This window comes from Sminthopsis crassicaudata, chromosome 1, assembly GCF_048593235.1.
Source record: "Sminthopsis crassicaudata isolate SCR6 chromosome 1, ASM4859323v1, whole genome shotgun sequence".
Lineage (NCBI taxonomy): Eukaryota > Metazoa > Chordata > Mammalia > Dasyuromorphia > Dasyuridae > Sminthopsis > Sminthopsis crassicaudata.
The window spans coordinates 522,456,102-522,473,572 of record NC_133617.1 but is presented as its reverse complement, the minus strand read 5'-3'; the positions used below and the strand labels follow the sequence as shown (position 1 = coordinate 522,473,572).

At 34.7% G+C, this 17,471-nt stretch overlaps 1 pseudogene; it reads left to right on the top strand.

Annotated features, from left to right (window-relative positions):
- The first annotated feature begins 15,736 nt into the window (after positions 1 to 15,736).
- LOC141550746 (mRNA (2'-O-methyladenosine-N(6)-)-methyltransferase pseudogene) lies at positions 15,737 to 16,842 on the top strand (annotated as a pseudogene).
- Positions 16,843 to 17,471: the final 629 nt, after the last annotated feature.

Here is a 17,471-nt window from a genome sequence, read left to right as displayed (position 1 = left end):
TAGTTCCTCACTGCTTCCCCCCACAGTCTGTAGAGGAAGCTCAGTAATAACATCCAGCCTCCCCCTCTCCCCCCAAAAAAGGAGAATCCATTTGTTTTTTTTGTTTTTTTTGCTAGTTTGTCTTCTTTAATTCTTCTCTGACAAAATGAGCAAAAAAAAATTAAATGGACTCTAACTGTTGATAACTTCTATACAGATAGAGAGCAGAATTTAAACCCTGAGGAGACTAAAAACAGACTGTCTTCAGATGAATCCCCAAAAGAGGGACTCTCATAGAAGAAATTAAAAGGGCTCTCACAAGAGAGCTACAAGAAAAATGGGAAAAGGAAAGTGAAGCTTGGCAAGAGAGTCTGGATAAATCATTCCACTCATTTGCAGATAGATGGACTTAAAGAAGGGAAAGGGACCTGTATGTGCAAGAATGTTTGTGGCAGCCCTCTTTGTAGTGGCCAAAAACTGGAAACTATGTGGATGTCCATTAATTGGAGAATGGCTGAATAAATTGTGGTATATGGATATTATGGAATATTATTCTTCTGTAAGAAATGACCAACAGGATGATTTCAGAAAGGCCTGGAGAGACTTACATGAACTGATGCTGAGTGAAATGAGCAGGACCAGGAGATCATTATATACTTCAACAACAAAACTATATGATGATCAATTCTGATGGATGTGGCCATCTTCAACAATGAGATGAACCAAATTAATTCCAATAGAGCAGTAATGAATTGAACCAGCTACACACAGCAAAAGAACTCTGGGAGATGACTATGAACCACTACATAGAATTCCCAATCCCTCTGTTTTTGTCTACCTGCATTTTTGATTTCCTTCAAAAGTTAATTGTACACTATTCCAAAGTCCAATTCCTTTTGTACAGCAAAACAACTGTTTGAACATGTATACATATATTGTATTTAATTTATCATTTAACATATTTAACATGTATTGGTCAACCTGCCATCTGGGGAAGGGGAAAGAAGGGTAAAAATTAGAACAAAAGGTTTAGCGATTGTCAATGCTGTAAAATTACCCATGTATATATCTGTAAATAAAAACTATAATTAATTAAAAAAAATAAAGTTAGAGTGGATAAAGAAAACAAATCCTTGAAAAACAGAATTAGTGAATTGGAAAACGAAAATAGCTCTCTAAAAAATAAAATTGGTGAAAAGGAAAAAAAAATCCACAGAACAAAACAACTCACTTAAAAACTGAATTGGACAATTAGAAAAAAGATATAAAAAACTGAGTGAAGAAAACAATTCATTAAAAATCAGAATCAAACAAATGAAATTGAATGACTCGAGGAGACACTAAGAATCAGTGAAGCAAAACCAAAAAAAGAAACAATGGAAAAATATGTCAAATACCTTATTGGGAAAACAACAGATGTGAAAAATAGATACAGGAGAGACAATCTGAGAATTATTGGACTCCCTGAAAAATATGATGAAAAAAAGAGCGTGGACACTATTTTCCAGGAAATTATCAAAGAGGACTGCCCAGAAGTTATAGAAACAGAGGGTAAAATAGAAAATGAAAGAATTTGTCAATCACCTGCTGAAAGGGACCTTAAAATCAAAACTCCAAGAAATATAGTGGCCAAATTCCAGAACTATCAGACGAAGGAAAAAATACTGCAAGCTGTTAGAAAAAATCAGTTCAAATATAGAGGAGCCACAATAAGGATTACTCAGGATCTAGCAGCGTCTACATTAAAAGACTGCAGGGCCTATAATATGATATTCCAAAAGGCTAAGGAACTTGGTATGCAGCCAAAAATAACTTACCCATCCAAAATGAGCATCTTTTTCCAGGGAAGAAGATAGACATTCAATGAAATAAGTGAATGTCATCAATTTTTGATGAAAAAAACAGAACTAAATAAAAACTTTGATTTACAAATATAGAACTCAAGAGAAAACTAAAAGAGATAAAAATAAATCTTGGGAACTATATGACTGCTATAAATATATATAAAGAACACATATACTTTGTTCTAGAACCTAGAGGTAATTGTACCCAAAAAAGGGTAAAGTGAGGGTACTACATCTCATGAAGAAACAACGGAAACCTATTATATCAGAGAAAAAGAATGGAGTAGGATGAACATAGTGGGTATCTTACTGCCATCAGAATTGGCTTAAAGAAAAAAATATTAGACATTCGATTTATGGTGAAACTTCTCCGACCTCATTAAAATGTGGGAGGGGAAAAGTGAAAAGGGAAGGAGTAAGAGGAAGGGAATACAGAAATTGTGAGGAAAAGGAATAAAATAGGGGGAGGATCTCTAAGGTGGAGGGAGGAATACTACAAAGGGGAAGGCTGTGAGAAGCAAGTGGTGCTCACAAGTTTAATACTGGAGAGGGGGTAAGAGGAAAGGAGAAAAGCATAAACAGTCATTAACAAGAAGGCAAGTAATACAGAATTGGTAATTTTAACCATAAATGTGAATGGGGTAAACTCCCCCATAAAGAGGAAGTGGTTAGCAGACTGGAATAAAAGCCAAAATCCTACAATATGTTGGTTACAAGAAACACACCTGAAGCAGGGCAATACATACAGAGTAAAGGTAAAAGGTTAGAGCAGAATCTACTATATTTCAGGTGAAGTCAAAAAAGCATGGGTAGCCATCCTGATCTCAGATAAAGCAAAAGCAAAAATTGATCTAATTAAAAGAGATAAGGAAGGGCACTATATCTTGCTAAAGGATAGCATAAATAATTAAGAAATATCAATATTAAACATATATGCACCAAGTGGTATAGCATTTAAATTCTTAAAAGAGAAATTAAGAGAGGTGCAAGAAGAAATAGACAGAAAAACTATAAAAGTGGGAGATCTCAACCTTGCACTCTAAGAATTAGATAAATCAAACCACAAAATGAATAAGAAAGAAGTCAAAGAGATAAATAGAATACTAGAAAAGTTAGATATGATAGATCTTTGGAGAAAACTAAATGGAGACAGAAAGGAGTACACTTTCTTCTCAGTAGTTCATGGAACCTATACAGAAATTGACCATGTATTAGGACATAAAAACCTCAAACTCAAATGCAGTAAGGCAGAAATAGTAAATGCATCCTTTTCAGATCATAATTCAATGAAAATTATATTCAATAAAAAGTCAGGGGAAAATAGACCAAAAAAAAAAAAAAAAAGGAAACTAACTAATCTCATAGTAAAGAATGATTGGGTGAAATAGCAAATCATAGACATAATTGATAATTTTACCCAAGAAAATGACAATAATGAGACATCATACCAAAATATTTAAGATGCAGTCAATGTGGTAATAAGGGGGAATTCATATCTCCAGAGGCCTACTTGCATAAAATAGAGAAAGAGAAAGTCAATGAATAGGGCTTACAACTAAAAAGGCTAAAAAAGGAACTAATAAAAAACCTCCAGTCAAACACTAAATTTGAAATTCTAAAAATAAAAGTAGAGTTCAATGAAATTAAAAGTAAAAACAAAACAAAACAAAACAAAAAACTATTGAATTAATTAATAAAACTAAGAGTTGGTTCTATGAAAAAAACAACAAAATAGACAAACCCTTAGTAAATCTGATTAAAAAAAGGAAAGAGGAAAATCAGATTGTCAGTCTTAAAAATGAAAAGGGATAACTCGCCACTAACGAAGAGGAAATTAGAGCAATAATTAATAGTTACTTTGCCCAACTTTATATGTCAATAAATTCGATAACTTCAATGAAATGGAAGAATACCTTCAAAGAGAGGAAGAAGTACATAGGCTAAACAATCTCATTTTAAAAAATTAAGTTTATAATTATAACATTTTTTGACAGTACATATACATAGGTAATTTTTTTTTTTACAACATTATCCCTTGATCAATTGGAAAAACAATCCCATTTTAGAAAAGGAAATAGAACAAACTGTTAACCAATGCCCTTAGAAAAAAATACCCGGGGCCAGATGGATTTACATATGAATTCTATCAAAAATTTAAAGAACAATTAACTCCAATGCTATATAAATTATTTGAAAAAAATAGGGATTGAAGAAGTCCTACCAAAGTCCTTTTATGACACAGATATGGTACTGATACCTAAATCAGGTAGGTTGAAAACAGAGAAAGAAAATTATAGAGCAATCTCACTAATGAATATTGATGCTAAAATATTAAATAAAATATTAGCAAAAAGACTACTGAAAATTATACCTAGGATAATACACTATGACCAAGTAGGATTTGTGCCAGGAATGCAGGGCCGGTTCAATATTAGCAAAACTATTAGCATAATTGACTATATCAATAACCAAGTTAACAAGAATCATATGATCATCTCAATAGATGCAGAAAAAGCATTTGATAAAATCCAACATCCATTCCTAATAAAAATATTCAAGAGGATAGGAATAAATTGACTTTTCCTTAAAATAGTCAAGAGCATATATTTAAAACCATCAGTAAGCATTACATATGATAGGGAAAAACTGGAGTCTTTCCCAATAAGATCACCAGCAAAACAAAGTTGCCCACTATCACCATAATTATTCAATATTATATTAGAAATGCTAGCTTCAGCAATAAGAGTTGAGAGATTAAAAAAAATAGAATAGGTAATGAGGAAACCAAACTATCATGCTTTGCAGATGATATGATGGTATACTTAGAGAACCCCAGAGATTCTACTAAAAAGCTATTAGAAATAATCCACAAGTTTAGCAAAATTGCAGGACACAAAATAAATCCACATAAATCCTCAGTATTTTTATACATTATCAACAAAATCCAACAGCAAGAGATACAAAGAGAAATTCCATTCAGAATAACTGTTGATAAGAATAAAATATTTGGGAATCTATCTACCAAAGGAAAGTCAGGAATTATATGAGCAAAATTAATACTTTCCACACAAATAAAGTCAGACTTAAATAATTAGAAATATATATTAAGTTCTTTTGAATAGGCCAAGTGAATATAATAAAGATGACAATACTCCCTAAACTAATCTATTTATTTAGAGCTATACCAATCAGACTTCCAAGAAACTATTTTGATGATCTAGAAAAAATAACAACAATATTCCTATGGAAGAACAAAAGGTCGAGAATTTCAAGGGAATTAATGAAAAAAAAAATCAAATGAAGGTGGCCTAGTTGTACCTGATCTAAAACTATATTATAAAGCAGCAGTCTCCAAAACTATTTGATATTGACTAAGAAATAAATTAGTTGATCAGTGGAATAGGTTAGGTTCACAAGACAAAATAATCAGTAATTATAGCAATCTAGTGTTTGACAAACCCAAAGATCCCAACTTTTGGGATAAAAATTTATTATTTGACAAAAACTGCTGGGAAAACTGGAAATTAGTATGGCAGAAATTAGGCATGGACACACTTAACACCATATACCAAGATAAGATCAAAATGGGTCCATGATTTAGGCATAAAGAATGACATCATAAAGAAATTAGAGGAACATAGGATAGTTTAACTCTCAGACTTGTGTACGAGGAAGGAATTTGTGACCAAAGAAGAGCTAGAGATCATTATTGATCAGAAACTAGAAAATGTTGATTACATCAAATTAAAAAGCCTTTGTAGAAACAAAACTAATGTGAACAAAATTAGAGGGAAGCAACAAACTGGCAAACCATTTTTACAGTTAAAGTTTCTGATAAAAGCCTTATTTTCAATATATAGAGAACCGACTGTAATTTATAAGAAATCAAGCCATTCTCCAATTGATAAATGGTCAAAGGATATGAACAAACAATTTTCAGATGATGAAATTGAAACTATTTCCACTCATATGAAAGAGTGTTCCAAATCACTATTGATCAGAGAAATGCAAATTAAGACAACTCTGAAATACCACTGCACACCTGTAAGATTGGCTAAGATGACAGGAAAAAATAATGATGAATTTTGGATAGGATTGAGGAAAAGTGGGACATTGATACATTGTTGGTGGAGTTGTGAATGAATCCAACCATTCTGGAGAGAAATCTGGAATTATGCTCAAAAATTTATCAAACTGGGTGGAGCCAAGATGGTGGAGAAGGCTCCTCTCATACCCTCATTACTATTTTTAAAAAATCAGCCTCAAAAATAGCTCTAGACTGGTAAGGTTCACGAAGATTGGAAGTACAACTCACCAGCAGAAGATAATCAGGAATATTGCCAGAAAAGGTTTGTCCTGAGTGGCGGGAGCAGACAGGTTCAGGGCAAGGATAGAATCGGGAGCTGGGTGGCCTCTGCAGTTGACAGCTTTACATAGAGCTCTCTGCCATAGTGTGACTGCTTTGCTTTGGTGGCAGAGTAGTGGACCAGCAGAGAAATTAGATCCTAGGGTAGAGGGTATACTAAGGCACACTAGAGCCTAAGAGGATCTGGCTGTTCCCATTCAGGAGTGGAAGTGACTCAGTGTAGACCATAACACAGCTCTTTGTGGCATTCTGCAGCTAGGGGCTCTTGTTGGGTGGCAGTCACAAACCTGCAGGGAAGGAACACCACCGGGGAAGCCTCTCATCTACACAGCCTGGGGTAGTGGAATCTCCCCAACTCAACTGCACTCCCCAGGCAGAGATACTTCCAGTGTGGTGAGGGATAACAAAACTGCTAATACTCAAAGTGGGCATTTGTGTGTGTGTGTGTAGGGGGGGGCAGTGATACTTTTGCTGCAACTTCTAGCCCCAAGGCAGTTGGCAATCCTCACAGGGGTGATCCTCTAAGGGCACTTACATAGCCTAGTCCTTTATACCCAGGCTTAGTCACTTCCATGTGGCTCTTCCCAGTCCACTCTCAGAGCACTCCTGCAGCTCTGCTGTTCCTTGCAGCCCATTGAGAGAACAGTTACTGTCCATATAACCATTCTTGCTCTGCAGAGGAAGCTGGTAACCTCCTTGCCTTGAAGGCAGACCTTGAAGGCTTTAAAAAAATGAGTAAAAAATGAAGAGAATAATTGATAACTTCTATACAGAAAGGGAGTGGGTTTCCAACCCTGAGGAGACTAGTAGCAAATAGCCTACAGACAATACCTAAAACAATGCTCTCCTAGGAGAGACTATTAAAAATCTCAAAAGAGAGTTAGAAGAAAAATGGAGAAAGGAAAGAGAAACTATGAATGAGAGTAACAACTTCCTGAAAGGTAAATTGGAAAAGGTAAGCAACCTCCTGAAATCTGAATTGAAAAAGGTAAAGAATTCACAGGAAGTACAGGGAAACAGAATTAGGGAATTGGAAAAAGTAAAGAAATCACAGGAAAGTAGGATCTGTGAATTGGAAAATGAAAATAATCCACTAAAAACAAATTTAGTCAAATGGAAAAAAAAATTCCATAGAGCAAAATCACTTAAAAACTCAATTTAACATATGCAAAAAGAAGTAAAAAAAAGCTAATGAAGAAAATAATTCATTAAAAATCAGAGCTCAACAAATAGAAATGAATGATTCATCGAGACACCAAGAATAAGTAAAGCAAAACCAAAAAAATTGAAAACTGGAGAAAAATTTCAAATATCTATTTGGCAAAATGACAGACCTAGAAAACAGATCTAGGAGAGATAATCTGAGGATTATTGGACTTCCCGAAAATTATGATTAAAAAATAGAGCCTAGATACTATTTTACAGGAAATCATCAAAGAAAACTGCCTATAGGTAATAGAACTAAAAGGTAAGATAGACATTGAAAGAATTCATCAAACACCTTCTGAAAAAAGACCCTTAAAAAAAAAAAAAAAAAACTTTACCAAATATTGTGGTCAAATTTCAGAACTATCAGACTAAGGAAAAAAAAAATATTACAAAAAGCCAGGAAAAAACAATTCAAATACTGAGGTGCCACAATAAGTATCACTCAAGATCTGGCTGCCTCTACATTAAAGTTTCGAAGGGCCTGGAATCTGATAATCCGAAAAACAAAAGAACTTGGAATGCAGCCAAGAATAAACTACCCAGCTAAGTTGAACACTTTCTTCCATGGAAGAAGATGGACATTTAATGAAAAGATGAATTCCATTTGTTTCTAAGGGAAAAAAAAAATCTAAACACAAAAAATTTGATCTCCAAATATAGGACTCAAGAGAAGCAGAAAAAAGTAAAAGGAACTCTTGAGAACTGTATTTCTGTTGTGGATACACAGAAAGGCCTCATGTATAATTTGATTTTACTGATATAACATAAAAAAGGGAAGTAGAAATGGAAAGGGGATAGTGTTAGAAAAAGGGAAAAGGGGAGATAAAAAGATAGAAACTACATCCCACAAAGAGGCAAAGAAAACCTTTCATATGTGAGGGAAGTTAGAGAAGGGGAGGAAGATTGTATGAATTGTGCTCTCATCAGAATTGGCTCAAAGAGAAAATAATTGATATATTGGATACATAGAAAATTTTCTCTTACCTCATTAAAAAGGGGGAGAGGAAAAGGGAAAAGGAAAAGAGTAATAAGGAAAGGGAACAAGAAAGGGAAAGGGGTTTAAAGGGAGGAGGGAAAGATACTAAAGAGGGAAGGCTACATGACGCAAGTGGGGCTGATAAGTTTAATACTGGGAAAGGGGTCCAGGGGGCAAGGGAAAAAAAGCACAATCTTGGGATAATATGATGGGAGGAAATACAGAAATAATCATTTTGACAGTAAATGTGAATGATATAAACTCTCCTTTTAAGCAGAGGTGGATAGCAGACTGGATCAAATGTCAGAACCCTACAATATGTTGTTTACAGGAAACACATTTAAAGCAGGGAGATACATACATAGTAAAGGTAAAAGGCTGGGGCAGAATCTATTATGCTTCAAGTGAAGTCAAAAAAGCAGGGATAGTCATCCTTATCTCAGAACAAGCAAAAGCCAAAACTGATCTAATTAAAAGAGATAAGGAAGGAATCAATATCTTGCTAAAGGGTAGCATAGACAATGAAGCAATTTCAAAACTAAATATATATGCACCAAGTTGTATAGCATCTAACTCCCTAAAGGAGAAGTTAGGAGAGTTGCAAGAAGAAATAGAAAACAAAACTATAATAGTGGGAGATCTCAACTTTGCACTCTCAGAATTAGATAAATCAAACCAGAAAACAAATAAGAAAGAAATTAAAGAGGTAAATTGAATATTAGGAAAATTAAGTATAATATCTCTTTGGAGAAAACTGACTGAGACAGAAAGAAGTATACTTTCTTCTCAGCAGTTCATGGAACCTATACAAAAATTGATCATATATTAGGACATACAGATCTCAAAATTAAATGCAGGAAGGCAGAAATAGTAAAGGCTTTCTTTTCAGATCATGATGCAATAAAAATTACATTCAACAAAAAGTTAGGGGTAAATAGATCAAAAACAATTGGAAACTAAATAATCTCATCTTAAAGAAAGATTGGGTGAAACAGCAAATTATAGACACAATTAATAATTTCACTCAAGATAATGACAATTATGAGGTATCACACCAAAATTTGTGGGCTGTAGCTAAAGTGGTAATAAGAGGAAATTTTATATATTTAGAAGCTTACTTGAAGAAAATAGAGAAAGAGATGATCAATGATTTGGGCTTGCAACTTAAAAAGCTAGAAAAAGACCAAATTAAAAACCCACTATCAAATACTAAACTTGAATTCTAAAATTAAAAGGAGAAATTAATAATATTGAAAGTAAAATACTATTAAACTAATAAATAAAACTAAGAGATGGTTTTATGAAAAAAAAACAATAAAATAGATAAACCTTTGGTAAATCTGATTAGAAAAAGGAGAGAGAAAAATCAAATTGTTATTCTTAAAAATGAAAAGGGGGAACTGTCCACCAAAGAGAAGGAAATTAGAAAAATAATGAGTTATTTTGCCCAACTTTATGCCAATAAATTTGATAACCTAAGTGAAATGGATAACTACCTCCAAAAACAAAGGCTTTCCAGATTAACAGAGGAGTAAGTTACTTAAATAGTCCCATTTCAGAAAAAAGAAATAGAACAAACTATTAATCAACTCCCTAAGAAAAAAATCTCTAGAAGCAGATGGATTTACATGTGAATTCTACCAAACATTCAAAAAACAATTAGCCCCAATGCTATATAAACTATTTGAAAAAAATAGGGAATGAAGGGAGTCCTACCAAATTCCTTTGATGACATAGACATGGTACTGATACCCAAACAGGTAGGTTGAAAACGGAGAAAGAAAACTGTAGACCAATCTGCCTAATGAATATTGATGCTAAAATCTGAAGTAAGATATTAGCAAAAAGACTATAGAAAATTATCCCCAGGATAATATATCATGATCAAGTAGGATTTATACCGGGAATACAGGGGTGGTTCAATATTAGGCAAACTATTAGTGTAATTGGCCATATTAATAATCAAATTAACAAAAAATCTTATGATCATCTCAATAGATGCAGAAAAAGCATTTGATAAAATACAACATCCATTTCTATTAACAACACTTGAGAGTATAGGAATTAATGGACTTTGCCTTAAAATAATCAGTAGCATGTATTTGAAAGCATCAGTAAACATCATATGTAATGGGGATAAACTGGAACCTTTCCCAGTAAGATCAGGAGTGAAACAAGTTTGCCCACTATCACCATTAGTATTCAATAGTGTATTAGAAATGCTAGCTTTGGCAATAAGAGTGGAGAAAGAGATTAAAGGAATTAGTAGGTAATGAGGAAACCAAATTATCACTCTTTGCTGATGATATGATGTTATACTTAGAGAACTCCAGAGATTCTACTAAAAAATTATTAGAAATAATCCTAGCCTGTAGCAAAGTTGCAGGATACAAAACAAACCCACATTCTTATATGTCATAAACAAAATCCAACTGTTAGAGTTACAAAAATAATCCATTTAAAGTAACTACCGATAGTATAAAATATTTAGGAATCTATCTGCCAAGAGAAAATCAGAAAGTATACGAGAAAACTACAAAACACTTTCCACACAAATTAAGTCTGATGTAACCAATTGGAAATTTCATTAAATGCTCTTGGATAGGGTGAGCAAATATAATGAAGATGACAATACTACCTAAACTGGTCTATTTATTTAGTGCTATTCCAATCAGACTCCCAAAAAACTATTTTAATGACCTAGAAAAAAATAACAACAATCATATGGGGAAAAAAAAAAAAAAAAAAAAAAAAAAAAGGTCAAGAATTTCAAGGGAATTAATGAAAAAAAAAAATCAAATGAAGATGGCCTAGCTATACCAGATCTAAAATTATATTATAAAGCAGTGGTTACAAAAACCATTTGGTATTGAATAAGAAATAGACTAGATGATCAGTGGAATAGGTTAGTCCAAAGGACAAAATAATCAATAACTTTAATATCTAGTGTTTGACAAACCCAAGGACCTCAGCTTTTGGGATAAGAACTCAATGTTTGACAAAAAATTGCTGGGAAAATTGGAAATTAAAATGGTAGAAGCTAGGCATTGACCCAAACTTATCCCTAAGGTCAGGTCAAAATGGGTTCATGACCTAGGCATAAAGAATGAGATTATAAATAAATTAGAGGAACATAGGATAATTTACCTTTCTGACCTGTGGAAGAGGAATGAATTTATATCCAAAGAACAACTAGAGATCATTATTTTTCACAAAGTAGAAATATTTGATTATATCAAATTGAAAAGTTTTTGTACAAATAGAACTAATGAAGATAAGATTAGAAGGGAAACAATAAACTGGGAAAACATTTTTATAGTCAAAGGTTCTGATAAAGGCCTCATTCAAGCCATTCTCTAATTGATAAATGGTCAAAGGATATGAACAGACAATTCACAGATGAAGAAACTGAAACTATTTCTAGGTATATGAAAAGATGCTCCAAGTCATTATTAATCAGGGAAATGCAAATTAAGACAACTCTGAGATACTACTACACACCTGTCAGATTGGCTAGAATTACAGAGAAAGATAATGCAGAATGTTGGAGGGGATGTGAGAAAACAGGGACAGTGATATATTGTTGGTGGAATTGTGAATACATCCAACCATTCTGGAGAGCAATTTTAAACTATGCTGAAAAAGTTATCAAAGTGTGCATACCCTTTGACCCAGCAGTGTTCCTACTGGGTTTATATTGTAAAGAGAACTTAAAGAAGGGAAAGGGACCTATATGTGCAAGAATGTTTTTGGCAGCCCTCTTTGTAGTGGTAGAAACTGGAAACTATGTGGATGCCCATCAATTGGAGAATGGCTGAATAAATTGTGTTATATGAATATTATGGATTATCATTTTTCTGTAAGAAATGAACAACAGGATGATTTCAGAAAGGCCTGGAGAGACTTATATGAATTGATGCTGAGTGAAATGAGTAGGACCAGGAGAACACTGCATACTTCAACAACAATACTATATGATGATCAGTTCTGATGGATGTGGCCATTTTCAACAATGAGATGAATCAAGTCAATTCCAATAGAGCAGCAATGAACTGAACCAGCTACACCCATCAAAAGAACTTTGGGAGATGACTGTGAACCACTACATAAAAATTCCCAATTCCTCTGTTTTGGGAGGAGGGGAAAAATTAGAACAAAAGATTTGGCAGTTGTCAATGTAGTGATATTACCCATACATATATCTGGTAAATAAAAACTGTTATATAAAAAAAGTTATCAAACTGTACATACCCTTTGATCCAGCAGTGCTACTACTGGGCTTATATCCCAAAGAAATACTAAAGAAGGGAAAGGGACCTGTATGTGCCAAAATATTTGTAGCAGCCCTTTTTGTAGTGGCTAGAAACTGGAAAATGAATGGATGCCCATCAATTGGGCATCAATCAATTGGGCATCAATCGGTAAATTATGGTATATGAATGTTATGGAATATTATTGTTCTGTATAAAATGACCAGCAGAATGAATACAGAGACACTTGGAGAGACTTACATGAACTGATGCTGAATGAAATGAGCAGAACTAGAAGATACACTTCAACAACAATACTGTATGAGGATGTATTCTGATGGAAATGGATATCTTCAACAAAGAGAAGATCTAATTCAGTTCCAATTGATCAATGATGGACAGAATCAGCTACAGCCAGAGAAGGTACACTGGGAAATGAGTGTAAACTGTTTGCATTTTTGTTTTTCTTTCCAGGTTATTTTTACCTTCTGAATCAAATTCTTCCTGTGCAGTAAGAGAATTGTTCGGTTTTGCACAAATATATTGTATCTAGGATATACTATAACATATTTAACATGTAGAAGAATGCTTGTCATCTAGGGGAGAGGGCCGAGTGAGGGAAGGGAAAAGGCAGAACAGAAGTGTATGCAAAGGATAATGTTGTAAATAATTACCCAGACATATGTTCTGTCAATAAATATTTTATTAAAAAAAATGCTTGCATCCCAATAGGACACTACCAAATAGCAAATATGATCTCTAATGTTTTGAAAGCCATAGATATTATTGATATTTGTTATGACAGCAAATTTATTATGAATATAAATTTCAAAATATTTTATTCTCTGCCTGATTGATTTCATGAAATGCAAGTAATTTATCCTGAAGGATGCATGTGATCACATATTTAAAATTAGAAGGCATACAAGAGCTATTATATCCCCATTTTTTTCAAATAGACCCAGAAATATAAAGTGATTTATTCAATGTCATATAAATATTGAGTTGCAGATCTATAATTTTGTCTGTCACTGTTAGCCAACAATTATATAAGTACTTATTATATACCAGGCATTGTATTAAGCTTTGAGAATATAAATAAAAGCAAAGAGAAACTCCTGCTTTCAAGCAGCTTACACTCTAAAAAGGAGGACAACAAAGAAGGAGATGAAAATCAGAGGGATTTTGGAGGGAAAAGGTACTGATGCATCAGGGCATGGTAGACAAAGAACTTTGAAAATGTCAGCAATACAGTCTGAAGCAGAATGAAGATGTTTCTCCTGAATCTTTTTACATTTGAGGTACTGGGGGACCCAGCATATAAAAATGATGAAGCTTTGGGGCAGCTAGGTGCCACAGTGGATAGAACACCAGTCTTGAAGTTAGCAGGAGTTCAACTGTGAGCTCAGGCATATAACACTTTGTAGCTGTTTGACCCTGGGCAAGTCACTTAACCCCAATTGCTTAAAAAAAAAAAATGAAGCTTCAGAGTAGAAAGTACTTTCAATGTTAATAGTAATTCAGAGGAGGAGATTTAATTTAAATTTTGTACTTTTAAATCCATCAGTCTTTCTACTGTACAACTTCTTTGATTATAAAGCAGAGAAGATTCTAAACCAATTCTGGCTTTATGGGCTAGTTTCAGCACTATGAATCATAGCTCGTGTTTTCCATGCCCAACTCTTAGGTTGCTTCCTCTAAGAAGGTAGAACTGCATTTTTCTTTGCAGAAGCATTGGATCCAAGTCTTAGGTTTGTAGGAATTCTTGCCTACCTCTTCTAACTTGGTTGTAAAAAGAATGATCTATCTGTTTCACAACTGAAAGAGAACAAACTTCTGCCATTCTGCTAAGACAAACAGGCAGGAAAAGCTATATACATTTCAAGAACTGCTAAACATTTTAAGATCAGAATTTCTTTAAGTGGACCATAAAGATAACACTGGATTCATCTGAGCTTAAGACAGTGACCTTTGGGGAGCCAAGATGCAGAGACAGCAACCTATATTCTTTTAAAAAAAATAACTCTAAAATAACCTCTCAAATTGAATTAGTAGAGTCAGGATGAAATATTTCCTAGGCTAAGACAAATTAGAAAGTCCTTCAAGAGAGGTTTATGACACCAAGGTGGACTGACCTGAAGGACAGTGGTGGCAGAATCAGCTTTGATCATGACCATAACCATGGCACCAAATGTATCTTCAGGAATTCTCAGCTAAGAGATAAGGGGGTGGGGACAGACAACTGGTTAAAAAGAGATTACAAAGGACCCTGAGCTCCACAGGAAACAAGACTATGAGTATAATTAGTCAAGAGGGAAAAAAGGGATATTTAATGAGAAGACTTTTAAGTATTCTTAATGAAAATAAGTTAAATAGAAATTTTGACTTTCAAATACAAGACAGAACATAAAGAATCATAAAAAGGTAAACGTGAAAGAGTAAAACAAGAAAGGTAAGCATGAAAATCATAAGGGACTCTATAAGGTTAACATTCCTATATGAGAAAATGATACATATAATTCCTAGGAACTTTGTCATTATTAGGGCATTCAGAATAAACTTCAGAATAAACAGAGGGAGTGAGAGTGAGTTGATTATATTAAAATGATGCTAAAAATTGAAGATATAAGAATAAGATATGTGCTGGGAAAGGGGGGAGGGAGAGGTAGAATTTAGGAAACTTCTAAAATATGCAGGAAAGAGCTTTTACAGTAGAGGGGAAAATAGAAGGGGGATTACAAACAGTATTATAACTTCATTATCATTTGAGTAGGTTCAAAGAAGAAAGAATACATAAACATATAGAAAGAAAATATAGATATAAGTACTTAGTTGGATATAAAATTTTATATTACTCTAATTTGATATAGGAGTAAAAGGGGGTAAGGGGACGGGGGAGGAGAAACAACATCAGGAAGAACTATCATCATCTTAGATAAAGTAAAAGCAGAAACTCATCTAATTAAAAGATATAAATAAGGAAAGAATATTTTGTTAAAAGACCCATAGACAATGAAGTAATATTGAAAAAAAAATGCAGTAATTTTCTCTGTTGAACATCTTGTTTCTTTTAAATGTGGAGAATTCCTTCTCTCCCCTGCAGGAAGACAAGATGGTGGCAGAGACGCTCGGGAAGGCAAGGCGCAGTCAGCTAAACTGGGGGCTAAATCTAAAAGGAGATACACTCTCTGGGTGTGCTCTGGGTAGCCACAAATCTGATGATGCCCCCTGTACATTTTCTATATCACTACTGCCCTGTCCTTCCACCCATCCCACCACCAGCATCCTAGCATTTGCCTCTGGCCATTCCTTGGGGAATACTGCAGTGACTACTGTGGCAGATGCTAGTCCTGGGTCAGCATTATCTCCATTTCAGGACTGAATTCAGAAGCTGGAGTGATGCAAAAACAAGTAGGGAGCAAGCCCAGGAAAATGAAGTTTTCAGAGGAGCAGTCCACTGGCAAAGTCCAGGCTGTGCCCAGCTCCCCTAAATTTCCTGAGACACCAATTATGAAGATATGGGTCACATCAACTGAAGACAAACAGCAAACAGCTTTCCTTCAGACCGCTGAAGCACCCTGGGACTTCGACACCCAGACAAATGCTGTGATCAAACTGCGGGACAACCGAAGTTCTGCTCCCAAACCCCGAGGTGGAGCTGCTTCGCTTTCAGCTCATTCTAAAGCTTCACCAACATTACAAAATATTGTGCCAACTGCATGAATGCATTGAACCCCCCTGAAGAAGTTCTTGAATCGATGGACGTTTAAGCTCAAGGTGGTGGATAAAGGTCCAAGCAACTGTGAACTAATTGTGTCTCCTTTTTGTGTTTCGAGAAATCACGAATAACATTTCCATCAGGTTATTCAGAATCAAATTTCGGGAAGAAATCAAAGGTTTCTCCTCAATATGCAGAAACTTCCAAGAAACTTATTGAAACTAGGAATGCATCCTCAGATAGCAAGAAAGCAATGAAGTGGAATGTGGGAGATACTTTCAGCTGGTTATGGAAGGACTACTCCTCTTCCAAGGATAGCTATGTGAACTATCCAGAGCACTTAAGAAAACAGTGTAGCCTCCATGTATTAACAGTGGTTAAACAAAACAAACCAACACTTCAGTAGAGAGTAAATGTAGCAAAGTCTACCACATTACCCTCTAGTCAAACAAATTCGGGAGAAGCATCTTATCATCCTTAAGGAGAACCAGTATGGCTGATGATGTCCCCATTCACCTGCCTAGTGTGGAGATTCGTGTGGAGAACAACGTGGCCTACATACAGTACTATGAAACATGATCAAAGTCATTCATAACTTCTTCAGTAAATTGGTTCCTCTATCGCTACAGTTGCAAGAAATTTCTTTCTTTCCGTGTATGGCGTCTTCTCAGACATTATCTACAGAGGTTCAGAACTGAGAGGATAAGTCTGTAGGACTCAGTGGCAGTACCTGATTCAAGAGCTCTGCATCAATTCTTTGGCATCAGGTATTAATGTTTTTCCTTGCTCTTCAGCTTTATCATCAGCACTGTTCTGCCTTCCCAAACACCAATGGCTACTTTGGTTTCTGAGGACCCTGTTTGAACTTCTGAGTGACTCCTTTTAGCAATGCTGATGGAAGCTGTGGTGTCTTACTGAGAAACTATTGGACAGCTCCCCAAAGTTCCTGTACTTCATTGTTTTCGTCCTGCAGGTGTTAGATTTTCCTCCCTACCTCCCACTAGCGCTAACTCAAATGGAGCTGAGCCCTTTGAAACTCAGCAGCTGGTGTTGTCTGCCTCTGATCATAGGTATCAGAGTGGTTCCCAGCAGAACTGCAAGAAGGAAGAGCTCTACTACCTGGCTGGGC